Source organism: Cupressus sempervirens, chromosome 4, assembly GCF_028749045.1.
Source record: "Cupressus sempervirens isolate cs-2001-9-10 chromosome 4, ASM2874904v1, whole genome shotgun sequence".
NCBI lineage: Eukaryota > Viridiplantae > Streptophyta > Pinopsida > Cupressales > Cupressaceae > Cupressus > Cupressus sempervirens.
The window spans coordinates 484,366,066-484,378,306 of NC_143121.1; positions in this window are offsets into that span (position 1 = coordinate 484,366,066).

Sequence of the window (12,241 nt, forward strand, 5' to 3'; positions counted from 1 at the left end):
TCAAAAAGGTTGAGCTCTTTCTAAAAATTCAAAAAAAAAAATTTAATTAAATGAAAAAAATGAAACTGTGCCTTGGTGAAAACCACATCTTGTGACACCTTGGTAGCAAAAGTAAAGAGAAATAAATTTATCCTATCGTGAAAACTACTTCTTGTGGCACCTTGGATAAGTACCATGATGAAAACCTGGCAAACAGGCATCATGCATAATTCTTCCATCATCCATCTATCCCTTCTTCTCTCTTTGATCTTGATAATGTTGAGCTATATTTGCATATTGGCTATCTTATCCACCAAATTTTCTATTTTTCTCTCCCATTCACTCATAGCCTCTATCTTGAGCTTTATTCTTATTGCTCTATCCCATTTCTATACTATCTAGTTGACCCCTTAGTCTTGATCATAATAAATGAAACATGGTTATCATAGGTCTCTTGACATGGCTAATCTTTTGGACTACACACTTCATGCTATCTCACTTGTTGGCTTCATTGCTTATCCTACATGCTATCTTTCTCATTACTTCCATTTCTTATCCAAAATATGCTTCATATGACTATTTTACCTCTTTGCCTAGCTTGGGTAATCTTGAGGAGTCAGTCCTTGAGGATCACTTTTACTTGCTTCATACTCTTTTTTCATCCATCTTTGCTTATCCACTGGCTTGTTTCTCCATCGTGTCTTATACCTTGCTAGACATTCAGAGAAAATGATGTGATCTTGGTTGAGAACTAGTGATCTCTAAAACCTTCTAAAAAATTCCAAAAAAAATCATATATGATCTTGAAAAAAATCCTAAAAATCAAAAAATGTCCTGAAAAAATGATCATCTTAGTGAAAACCTAGCAATAGGCACTTTGATGTATCACCAAAAAAAATCAAAAAATTCAAAAATACAAAAAATTGAAAAAAGTCCTGGAAAAATCTATCAAGTGGTGAAAACCTGGAAACAAGCACTACTTGAAAACCTTGCACCTATGTCTATCAATCTCAATCATCCACTTTGCTACACATTTCCTAGCTTGGAATTATTTCTTGTCCTCATCTTGGGGGCATAGCTACTTAGCCTATTGAGGTATTCTTGTGCATTAGGGTTTCTTTGACAGCTCACAAAACATTATTTCTCAACACTACCTCCACCCACTTTGACATCAAGTGTTTTTCAACACTTTACAGATAGTTTACCTATGGTCTCCGATGTCACGATATTTCTCACTATTAGAATCAAGTCTTGAAGAAATGGCCAAGTGACTTACACACACGCACTTTAACACTTAAATGACTGAGCTATGCTAACATTTATCTACTTTGTGTGCTATCTATGATGATTTCTTTGCCATGTGTTCCCTCCCTAATAGTCTTTCGAGGATGTCATTGACTAGAAGACTGGGGGCATGGGGCATGTCTTCTTGATTTCTGCTTGTGGGTATACTTTTTCTATATTGTTGTAAGCATTTATTCTGGTCCTATTCAACATGTTGACTTACAAATGTATCATCCTTGACTATTTTGCAAGACCACACTCAAGGTTTATCCTAGCGCTTATGCCTTGATACAGGTGTAATCTTGCTAAATTAAACTTAGGGAATCTAATCGTGTAGTTATCTTGACTTACATGTCTCTGATGCTTAGATTGGATTTCCACATACCTATCTAATATTGATCATATTCATATCCTCATAAAATTATACTAGTGATGGTTGTATGATCTCATGATGTCCCTAATAAATGCTCAAAGATGAAATTAAGAGTCTAAATGTTATGTGCTTCTTGCTAGTAAACCACTTTGCATATTAGCTTGCATTTTAGGTTCATTTTCTAGCTTAGTCTTGCATTCTTGCATATGGGGAGAGCTCTCTTTCTTCATCTTTTTGTGAACATATCAGCTAACTCCTTTCATATATTTCTTTACTTTCTTCTTGTTCATGTCTTTTCACCTTCTTAATCTTTCGCTTCATCTCTTTTCTATCTTGTCATCACATTATATAAAGTTTTGACCTCTTAAATAATTTTGACGTCCTAGATTCATTTTCAGGATTGAAATCCAAATTCGAGTTCATCTTGATGGTCAAAATTGTCTTTTAAAATTCTACTTTCTTTTGAGCAGTTAGTTGACCTTTTGAGGTCTAATCTCTGAATCATCACTGGGGCATCTTCATTTCTTCATGTCTTCATCATTTCCATACTTCATATCTACTTAAATTCACTATTTCATGTCTAAAATCACCTTTATACTCATTTTGACCTTATTTTTATGCTATATCCTTCAAGGTCAACTCTAGTCAAACTGGGGCATTTTATCAAATTTTTTTGTATAGTCATTCTTGGGTTCTAATCATGTATCTGTCATCTTGGACATTGCTATATTCTAATTTTCTCATTTCTAGCCAGTTTTTGCATCCCCTTACCTCATTTCAATTTCGATCCCGAGGGGGCAAAAATACTCTATCACTGCTTAGGAGCATTTGTTTGATCTTCTCACTTGCTCTCACTCTATCTGCTTTTCTAAGTGTTAGTATTCTTCTTGAATTTTGACATCATCTCTTCCTAGTGTTCAGTACTACTACTATTAGGCTGTGCATTCAAGACTTGCTATCTATTTTTGCATTTCACTCTTCAAAATTAGACATCTATATCTATCATCGCCTACTTGGCTTCAATTTTCTTTGACATAATGTGTTCTCAGATCGATCACACATTAGTCAAAGAGGGGCAAATGTAATCACCTAAAAATGGTCATCTAGACTATTAGCCCCCTTTTCAACATTTTGGCTAAATTAATTTAATCACTTACCTAAGCCAAATTGCTAATAATCAATTTATTTGATTATAACCTATAGTTTGACTATGCTATCCTAAGTTCATTATTTCATTAAAAGAACATGTCCCCTTTTAATTAAATAAAAGACCCCATTCTTCTAACCCACTTCAAGTGCACACATAAAGTCCTTTTTCTATTTTGCAATTAAAAGAGACTTTTGTCTTATATGACAAGTCAACTTATATTCTATTGGTTGACTTGTGTGTGCACATGGATCACTCCTCTTTTTGAATTCCACCATTGATCATCCACCATCTTCACCTTGATCTCTACCATCCATACATCTTTAAAAGGGAGAGAGCTTTCCCCCTCAATCAATCCATCTTTTGAACATTGTTATGCTGCAAGTTTTCTAACAGGTTTCTTTGGAGCTTTGTGGAGAACTTCTATTTTTTGTCTACATTCTCTCATCCATGGCATCATGGCATTCTATCTTAGCTTAGCTTTCATTTTTACATGTAGCTTAAATCATATAGTCTAATAGTTGGATTGCAACACCCTCATACATGCTTAGCATAGCTACACTTTACATTTCATTCTAGCTTAATCTTCATTTCCATTGCATTCTTGAGGAACTACTTGGAACATTTGCATTCTTGCATCTTATCTTCGGAATCTCCCATTGCATGGTTTACTAGCAAGAAGAGTATCTCTAAGGCTCATCTGAGAGCCCTTGAATTTGAAATACACTCTCTTGCACTCCATGGATAGGGAGCTCTAAGCCAACATCCAAGCATTCCAAACTCATGGAATCGTTTGGATAGAAGGGTTTAGAGTAGGACACTTTCGAGTGTACAGATTTAAGCCCCACGGTGGGCACCAAAAATGTACACTCGATTTGTGTCACACTCTAAACCCTTCTATCCAAACGATTCCATGAGTTTGGAATGCTTGGATGCCGGCTTAGAGCTCCCTATCCATGGAGTGCAAGAGAGTATATTTCAAGAATAAGAAGGCTCTCAGATGAGCCTTAGAGATACACTTCTTGCTAGTAAACCATGCAATGGGAGGTTCCAAAGACAAGATGCAAGAATGCAAGTGTTTACAATGAGTTCCTCAAAGATGCAATGCAAGATGGAAGCTAAGCTAAGATGATAATGCAAAATGCAGCTATGCTAAAACATGTATGAGAGTGTTACAATCCCATTATTAAGCTATGTGAGATTAAGCTATATGTAAAAATGAAAGCTAAGCTAAGCTAGAATGCCATGATTCCATGGATGAGAGAATGTAGACAAGAAATAGAAGTTCTCCACAAAGCTCTAAAGAAACCTATTAGAAAACCTGCAGCATAACAATATTCAAAAAAATGAGGATGGATTGAGGGGGAAAGCTCTCTCCCTTTTAAAGATGTATGGATGGTAGAGATCAAGATGAAGATGGTGGATGATCAATGGTGGAATTCGAAAATAGGTGTGATCTATGTGCACACACAAGTCAACCAATAGAATATAAGTTGACTTGTCATATAAGACAAAAGTCTCACAAGCCTTTTCTTTTAATTGTAAGGACTTTGTGTGTGCACTTTAAGTGGGTTAGAAGAATGGGGTCTTTTATTTAATTAAAAGGGGACATGTTCTTTTAATCAAATAATGAACTTAGGATAGCATAGTCAAACTATAGGTTATAATCAAATAAATTGATTATTAGCAATTTGGTCGAGGTAAATGATTAAATTAATTTAGCCAAAATGTTGAAAAGGGGGCTAATAGTCTAGATGACCATTTTTAGGTGATTACAATACTAAGGGACTTAACAATGTCAAAGATTGGATGATGTGAATGATAGTTTGACTTAGCACTGAGGGACATGATAGTGCTATGGTCAGATTTGATAGGTTTGATAGGTTTCCAAGGTAGTGAGAGACATGATAATGCCTAGGGCTAGATAGATGGTAATATATTTGAGATGTCTAGCACAGTTTGGGTTAATTAGGGTTGATTTGGGGTGACTCCAGGTTGGTTTGAAATGATTTTGGTTTGATTTGGAATGAATATAAGTTTATTAGAAAGGATTCTAATGATGTTGAAATGGTTTAGAGTCAATTCTATGAAATTTGGATAAAACATGAATTAATTTCGAAAAGATTTGAGACATTTGGTGCATTTTATGTTTATTAGGGCTGATTTGGTTTGACTCTGGATTGATTTGAAATGATTTTGAGTTGATAAGAAAGGATTCCAATGATGTTGAAATGGTTTGGAGTCAATTATGTGAAGTTTGGTTAAAATAAGAATCAAGTCTAAAATGATCTACCATTGACATGAAAGGGGATATGAATAATGAGGAATATTGTCAAATCATGGTTGAATGATAATCAAGTTTGCCAAAAGATCAGGATTAGCAAAATGAGAAAATGGGATGAGTTAGTATGAAAATTTGATTAAACCATATATGTGAACCATTTTTTATTATCTGAATACTCTTGAATATTTGCTTCTATCAATGCTCTTCAATTGATAGTGATTGTGATGGTTCTCATTTGGATAAACAATGCAACTCATATTTATATCTATCCAAACTTATTGCATTAACAAGTAACCTACTAAGATATCATAATAGTTACAAACAATAATTTACCAAGTTGGCTCAATGCTGACTCTTGGGTCAAATTATCCACTTGGGTGATATGTTGACTCTTGAGAGACATAGTGGAACTCAACAACTATGACATTCATCTAACACTACATACTTTTTTCAATTGATCACTTGGCTAGCAAAGATTACTCGATTAACACTGGTAGTTTGGTAGACACTAGTCAAAATAAAATGCTTGGTTGATTCTACAACTCAATAGATATTGTCAACTTGGTTGACAGTTCTCAGTACTCACTTAGTTAAGACTATTAACATGTTTTACTTGGTTCTTATTGGTAATAGTATAACCATACAAAATGACTAAGAGTTTTGGCACTAATTGACAATACCATAAGGTCTACAATCTCCCCCTTTGGCATCAATGATAAAAAAACTTATAGAAAACTTTGATCTTTAATACTGTAGTCAAAACTCCTCCTTTCCGTGTGCTTGGATTTGCAACTTAGTTTTTAATGTAGCTCTACAACTCGGTTACAATTGATACTATTTTTTATTTTTCAAAACTATTTCTATTTATCTACATTTTTTATATTTTTTATACAATTCATTTTCTATACATATTTCCTCTTATATACATATTTCCCTTTACATGCATATATACATACTTTCCCCCTTATTTTTGTTACAAATGCCAAAATTTACAAGGTTATGCCAAAATGTGATAGGAAATCACTGTGTACCTTTAGAACTAAAGACAATCTTGTTGCAATTTTCCTACAACATCTTCAAAATGTGTAACTCAATTTGAATCTTAGTTGACAATTTTGTCATATACTCTGCAACAAAAAAATTGTTGTCATGAATCAATGTCTTTACATGAGCAATTTTCTTTTGCATTACATCCATGTGCACAATTATTAGATTTTGAATGTCTATCAAAGTTCCTCTTTTTATGCTCTTCTCTTAACAATTATGCCTAAAGATCTATAAAAAATCTAACTTTTGCAAAATGTGTTGAACTAGAACTCGGGATAAGTGTCAACTGACTAGCACTAGTCTTTAAGTTCATATCAATCTTAGCAAGTTTATCCTTGATTTATTTGGTGAAAATTGTTGAATCAATCAATTTTACAAATAAAGATACAACATTATTTATAACATTCTCCAAAGAGGTAAGCCAGGTAGGGCAGGAGACAAAAGTTGAGGCTCAGAATACTTAGGATCTCCCATTGGCTTCTTTGGAGAAGCCATCAGATTCCAAAGCCTTGAAAAAGAAGTTTGTAGATTTAATCAATAACACTTCCCCAGAACAAATATCTAAATTGGAGGAATGGATAAATAGCTACTCTCAAGACAATAAAGGCAAGGGGAGTATGGTTAAAAAGAAGAAAAATCAAGATCAAGATCATCTTCCACTATCTCCAATGGCCACTAGAAGCAGGATCAAAGTAGATGTTGGTTTAAAACTTAAGACTCCAAGAAGAAGAAGTCTAAGTCAAATAATTCAAGATGAGGCTAGAAAGAACTTGGCAAATGGGAGCCAAAGAACCATCACAGAATTTTTTGCAAAAAAGAAATGAAGATCATATCTTGGAATATAAGTGGCCTAAATGGTGCCCATAAACAAGAGATTATCTAGAATATGATCGGAGATCAAAGACTTGATTTTTTACTGATTCAAGAAACAAAGATGAGAAAAGACATGGTAGGAAAATTATCTTTCAGTAGCAATATGAATAGTGAAGCCACAAATTCAAAAGGAGCTACAAGGGGAGTTTTGACACTCTTTAATAAAATGGTTTTCTAGATCTCCACTATTCTAAATGAAGGTAATGCACTTCTTTGTAAGGTTTCCCATGTTCATAGTGGTGATTCCTAGTTTATTTTAAATGTGTATGCTCCAAACACTAAAAGGGAAAGAAAGGTTTTTTGGGCCAAGATGATTGATGCAATTCACAATAGTAATATAAAAAAGGTGTTATTATGGGGGATTTTAACACCCCTCTTTCAAATGAAGAAAAATTAGGGGGGTTGGCCCCGAATCAAGAAAGAAAATTAGACCTCTCTAGTTTCATTAACAGTCTAGCTTTTTTGGATGTTGATCTATTGGGGAGATGATTCACTTTGTCCAATAGGAGAATTGGAAAGGATTGCATCCAGGTTCATTTGGATAGAGCCCTCATTTCCCCAGACTGGATGTAAACCCACATGTGCAGACTTTCTCTTCTTCCCATAGTTGAGTTAGCCCACTCATCCATTTGACTTTTATTTAGTCCTCTAATGGTCAAACAGAATTTCGCTTTCCATTTTGAGAAGATGTGGACTTCCCACCTAGATTTGAAAGCTAAGATTTCCTCTTGGTGGAATATAGAGTTGGAAGGTACATCATGTTTAGGATAGCTTAAAAATTGAAAAATGTGAAAAGAAACATCAAAGTCTGGAATAAAATGGATTTTGGGCATATCTTTTAGGAGAAGGATGAGAAGACAAATCAGCTTCAAAAAATTTGGGAAAGGATATAGTAGGAAGCATATAACAATCAGATTAGGATCAAGGAAAGGTCTATCCTATTTGACCTCCACAATATCATTAATAGGGAAGAATACTTTTGGAGGCAAAAATCTAGAGTCAATTGGCTCAAAGAGGAGGATTAGAATACCAGGTTTTTCCATCTTTCCACCTTAAAACATCATGCTCACAATAGGATTCTAAATATAAAGAGGGGGCAAACCTCTTTGACAAAGGAGAATGAGATCTTGGATGAAGTAGTGCATTTCTTTTCTTCCCTCCTTTCCAAGGACGCATCACTTTCACTAAAAGACCAAGGGGACATTTTGACTTCAATTCCCTCTCTCCTATAGGAACATCATAATTCCATGTTGAAGGCAATTCCCTCCTCACATGAAATTTACCAAGCTCTGTTATCTCTCCCTACTGATAAAGCTCCAGGGCCGGATGGAGTTTCATTTTCTTCTTCTAGAAATATGAGGAGGTGGTCAAAGGGGCTATGGTGAAAGAAGTGTAGGAATTTTTGGGGGCTTGAAACCTTTTGAAGGGACTCAACACTACATTTTTGGTGTTAATCCAAAAAATTTTAGGGGTAGATATGATGGATAATTTTAGGCCCATAAGCCTATGCAATTCTTTCTATAAAATCATTTCAAAAGTTTTGACTACTAGGATTATTAGTGTTCTCCACTTGATTATTTCTCCATAGAAAATTGCCTTTGTTCCAAGGAGACAAATCCTAAACTCTATTATGATGGTTCATGAAGTTATTCATTCTTTGGAAGCTAGGAAAAGCGAAGAATTCTTGCTCAAGTTGGACCTATCCAAAGCTTATGACAGGGTGGACTAGGATTTCTTGAAAGCTATTTTCCAGGATTTTGGTTTTGATGTCTAGGTTTGTAAACTAATTATTTAGCTTATCTCTTCTCCCTCTTTGGCTATTTTTATCAATGGAACTCCCTCAAAATTCTTCTCCCCCTCAAGAGGGCTTAAGCAGGGTCATCCCTTATCCCCTATTCTATTCATTATTATGGTAGAGTGTATTAGGAGGTTTATCCTGAGGAAAAGATAGGGTCAAAGCCTACATGGTATAAATCCATCTTCCAGATAGATTACCTTCACCCATCCATAATTTTTGGATGACACAATTATGGATGGGGAATCCATGGTTCAAGAGGATAAGGTGCTAAAATATTTAGTGGATACTTACACAAGGGGTTCAGGACAGGCTATAAACTAGGAAAAAAGCTCTGTCTTTTTTGTAAATAACCCAATTGAGTGACAAAGAAAAATTGCTCACATACAAGGATGTGGTGTGGGGTCTCTTCCAGCTACTTACCTTGGAATACCTCTGGGTTCAAAACTATTAGATTCTTTGTGGAATTGCATTATTGATAGATTAAGCAAGAAGCTAGCTGGTTGGAAACGAGCTAACCTCAGTCAAGTAGGTAAATGTACTTTGGTGAAATCAACTCTTCAAAACCTCCCAACTTATGCCCTTGGCCTTTTTTGAATCCAAATAAAACATGTTGAAACAATGGAAAAAATCTAGAGGGACTTTTTGTGGACAGGGGTTGAAGAAAACAAGACATATCACCTAGTGGTGTGGGACAATGTTTGCTTGACTAAATGCTATGATGGCCTAAGCATTAGAAAAATCAAACATCTCAACAATAATTTGCTAGAAAAGTAGATATGGTACATTTTTCAAAGTCCTTGAGAATGGTAGGATATCATGGTGGAAAAGTATTTAAGAAGGCAATCACTCAGCTTCATATCTAGCAAAGTAGATCTTCCCCATGTATCCTTTATCTGGAATGGGATCCTTAAGGCAAAACCTTTGGCTAAGTCAAAGGCAAAGTGGAAAGTTGGCAATGACGAAAGTATCTTATTCTATCAGGACAAATGGTTAAGCCAAGGGCCCCTCATAGATCATCCTAACTATGAGAGATGGGTTGATTTATGTGTAAGAAGATTTGGTTTGAAAGTGACTACATAGCTGATCATAGATGAAAAGACTTATCTCTAGTATCCCAAGATCTTAAACCTCTAATGACTATTTTGAATGCCATGATACTTAATAATAAGAGGAATGAAATCATATGGGGAGACAATCCCAATGGGTTATACTCAGATGCTTCAGGCTATTTCTTATTATAGAATATGATAGAGAAACCTATCTAGGCAAAGGCTTGGATGACTGGCCTCACTCCAAAAATAATATTTTCTTCTACCTACTTCTCCAAGAAACAATTCCTACCCTAGATAACCTAATTAAAAGAGGTCAGATGATCCCAAATAAGTGTAGTCTTTGCAAGAATGATTTGGAGTCAACCAACCACCATTTTATTCATTTTCCCTACTCCTCTAAGGTATGGGATCTTATGACCAAGGACTATGGACTTAGTTGGTGTAAACCAGCCAACATCCAAGATTTCTTTGGATAATGGACTAGTATGTACAAAGGAATGAATGTAAGTCTCAGATAGGTTTTGACAATTGAGTGTCAACACACTTAACCATTTCTCAAGATGATGCTGAGTATAACACAAAATTCAAGCTATAATGTATGTTGATCCAAAGAATTTAATAGGTGCCAAGTGAACTTCAGGTGCCAAGTAATCTTCAAGTGTCAAGTGAAGTTCAAGTATTGATTAAAGTATATATGTTGAGTCACTATAGATGCCAAGTGAAATAGAAATACTATAGGAGCCAAGTGAGCCAATTTTCCTATATGTGTCAAGCATCAGTAACTAGTAAGTGTTGAGTAACATAGAATCAGCATATGATTTTGTGCCTTCACAAAGTCAAATGTAAATTATTCTTGAAGCTAACATAGGATGAATCTGGAAGGATCTTGAAGATAAGATCAAATCTTTTGCATTAGCTATGTAATCAACATGCAACCAATAAGAAAAATGGAGAAGGCATGCAACCAATAGAAAAAGTGCAAGAAATGAGTGGGAAATGAAGATTTAATATTGATCGTAGATTCATACCTAACCCTAAGTCTTTGAAATCTTTAAAAGGAGGATGAAATCAAATTATGCATGTGCAAGAGAGAAGGGTATGGGTGAATTATAGCAAAGTATAGAAAGGTGAAAAGACTTAATGAAGAACAGAGAAACATTGTAGAATCCATCTGATCAAGAATAGAGTATCAGAACCTTGAAGAGTGACATATCAGATCAAGCAAGGATCAAAGTAGACAGAGAAAAACAAGGATCTAGAATTAGCAATAGAGGATTGCAAGTTATCAGGTCAAAGTCTTTCTAATACTTTCAAGAAATTGTATTAGATAAGGAAATCCTATGGACTTAGGTTGGCTTAGTAGCCATTTGTAAATCCTTTAATAGGATGGCATACCAAGTGAATGTACTAAAGTCATTTAACCAGGCCCACTTCTAATAGTGTGGTTAAATCCTTTAACCATATCACTTTTAATAAGGTGTAAAGTCTTTAACAGGACAAGCCTTTCATAGGGTAGACCATTGGAAGTGGTCAAACTTTGTAACCTTGGATAGTTACATATTGATGTAGTGATATTTTGTGGTTGTCATCCCTACCCCAATTTTACCTTCTCATTCTAGAGGATTTTTGGGTTACCAAATGTTATTTGTTATCTGTTTTCATGCATTTCTTTATTTTCATGTTTATTGGATGAATTAGATGCATGTAGATGATATCAGTTAAAAGGATTTGAAAAGGTTAAAGTTAGTTACTTCTTATTCAAACACCCCCCCCCCCCAGAAATAAATCTCCCCACTTGTTAATTCCAACAATTGGTATCAAAGCCAAGTTCTCACAAGGAGCCTTACAGCTTGGAGAAAAATATCTAGAAATGGAAGTCTACAAACTTGGGAAGATCATAAAGAATTAGGCAATTCATATACAACTTGCTTTACATGCTTTGGAAGAAGCTAGAGAAGAACTAAGAAAATCCTTAAAGAGTAGAAGAGAGATTTCCATAGCTGAGAATGATACACAGTATAAGGAGATTAACACCTCAATTTTGTTTTCAAATAGAGATTCCAAAGAGTTTGATGCAGCAATAGCAGACCTAATGGAGAAGAATAGAGCTCAAGCAAAAGAAATTAGAACACTCAAGCTTGAACAAGAATCAAAAGCCATGATGTTGTGTGAAGTAATTGAATAGAAAAAAAGAGCCATTGAAGACAAGCCTATGCTAGAAGAATACAAGAGAAACCTTTCCAATAAACTAGAAGAAAAGTCAATTGAGCTTGCAAGAATCTCAAACATGTAGCTAGACACCCTAATCTAGATGATGAATGCACATCATGAACTAAATATCAAGGATGTTGAAATCTCTACACTAAAGATGCAAAATGAACAATTGCAAAATGACCTAAAAAGA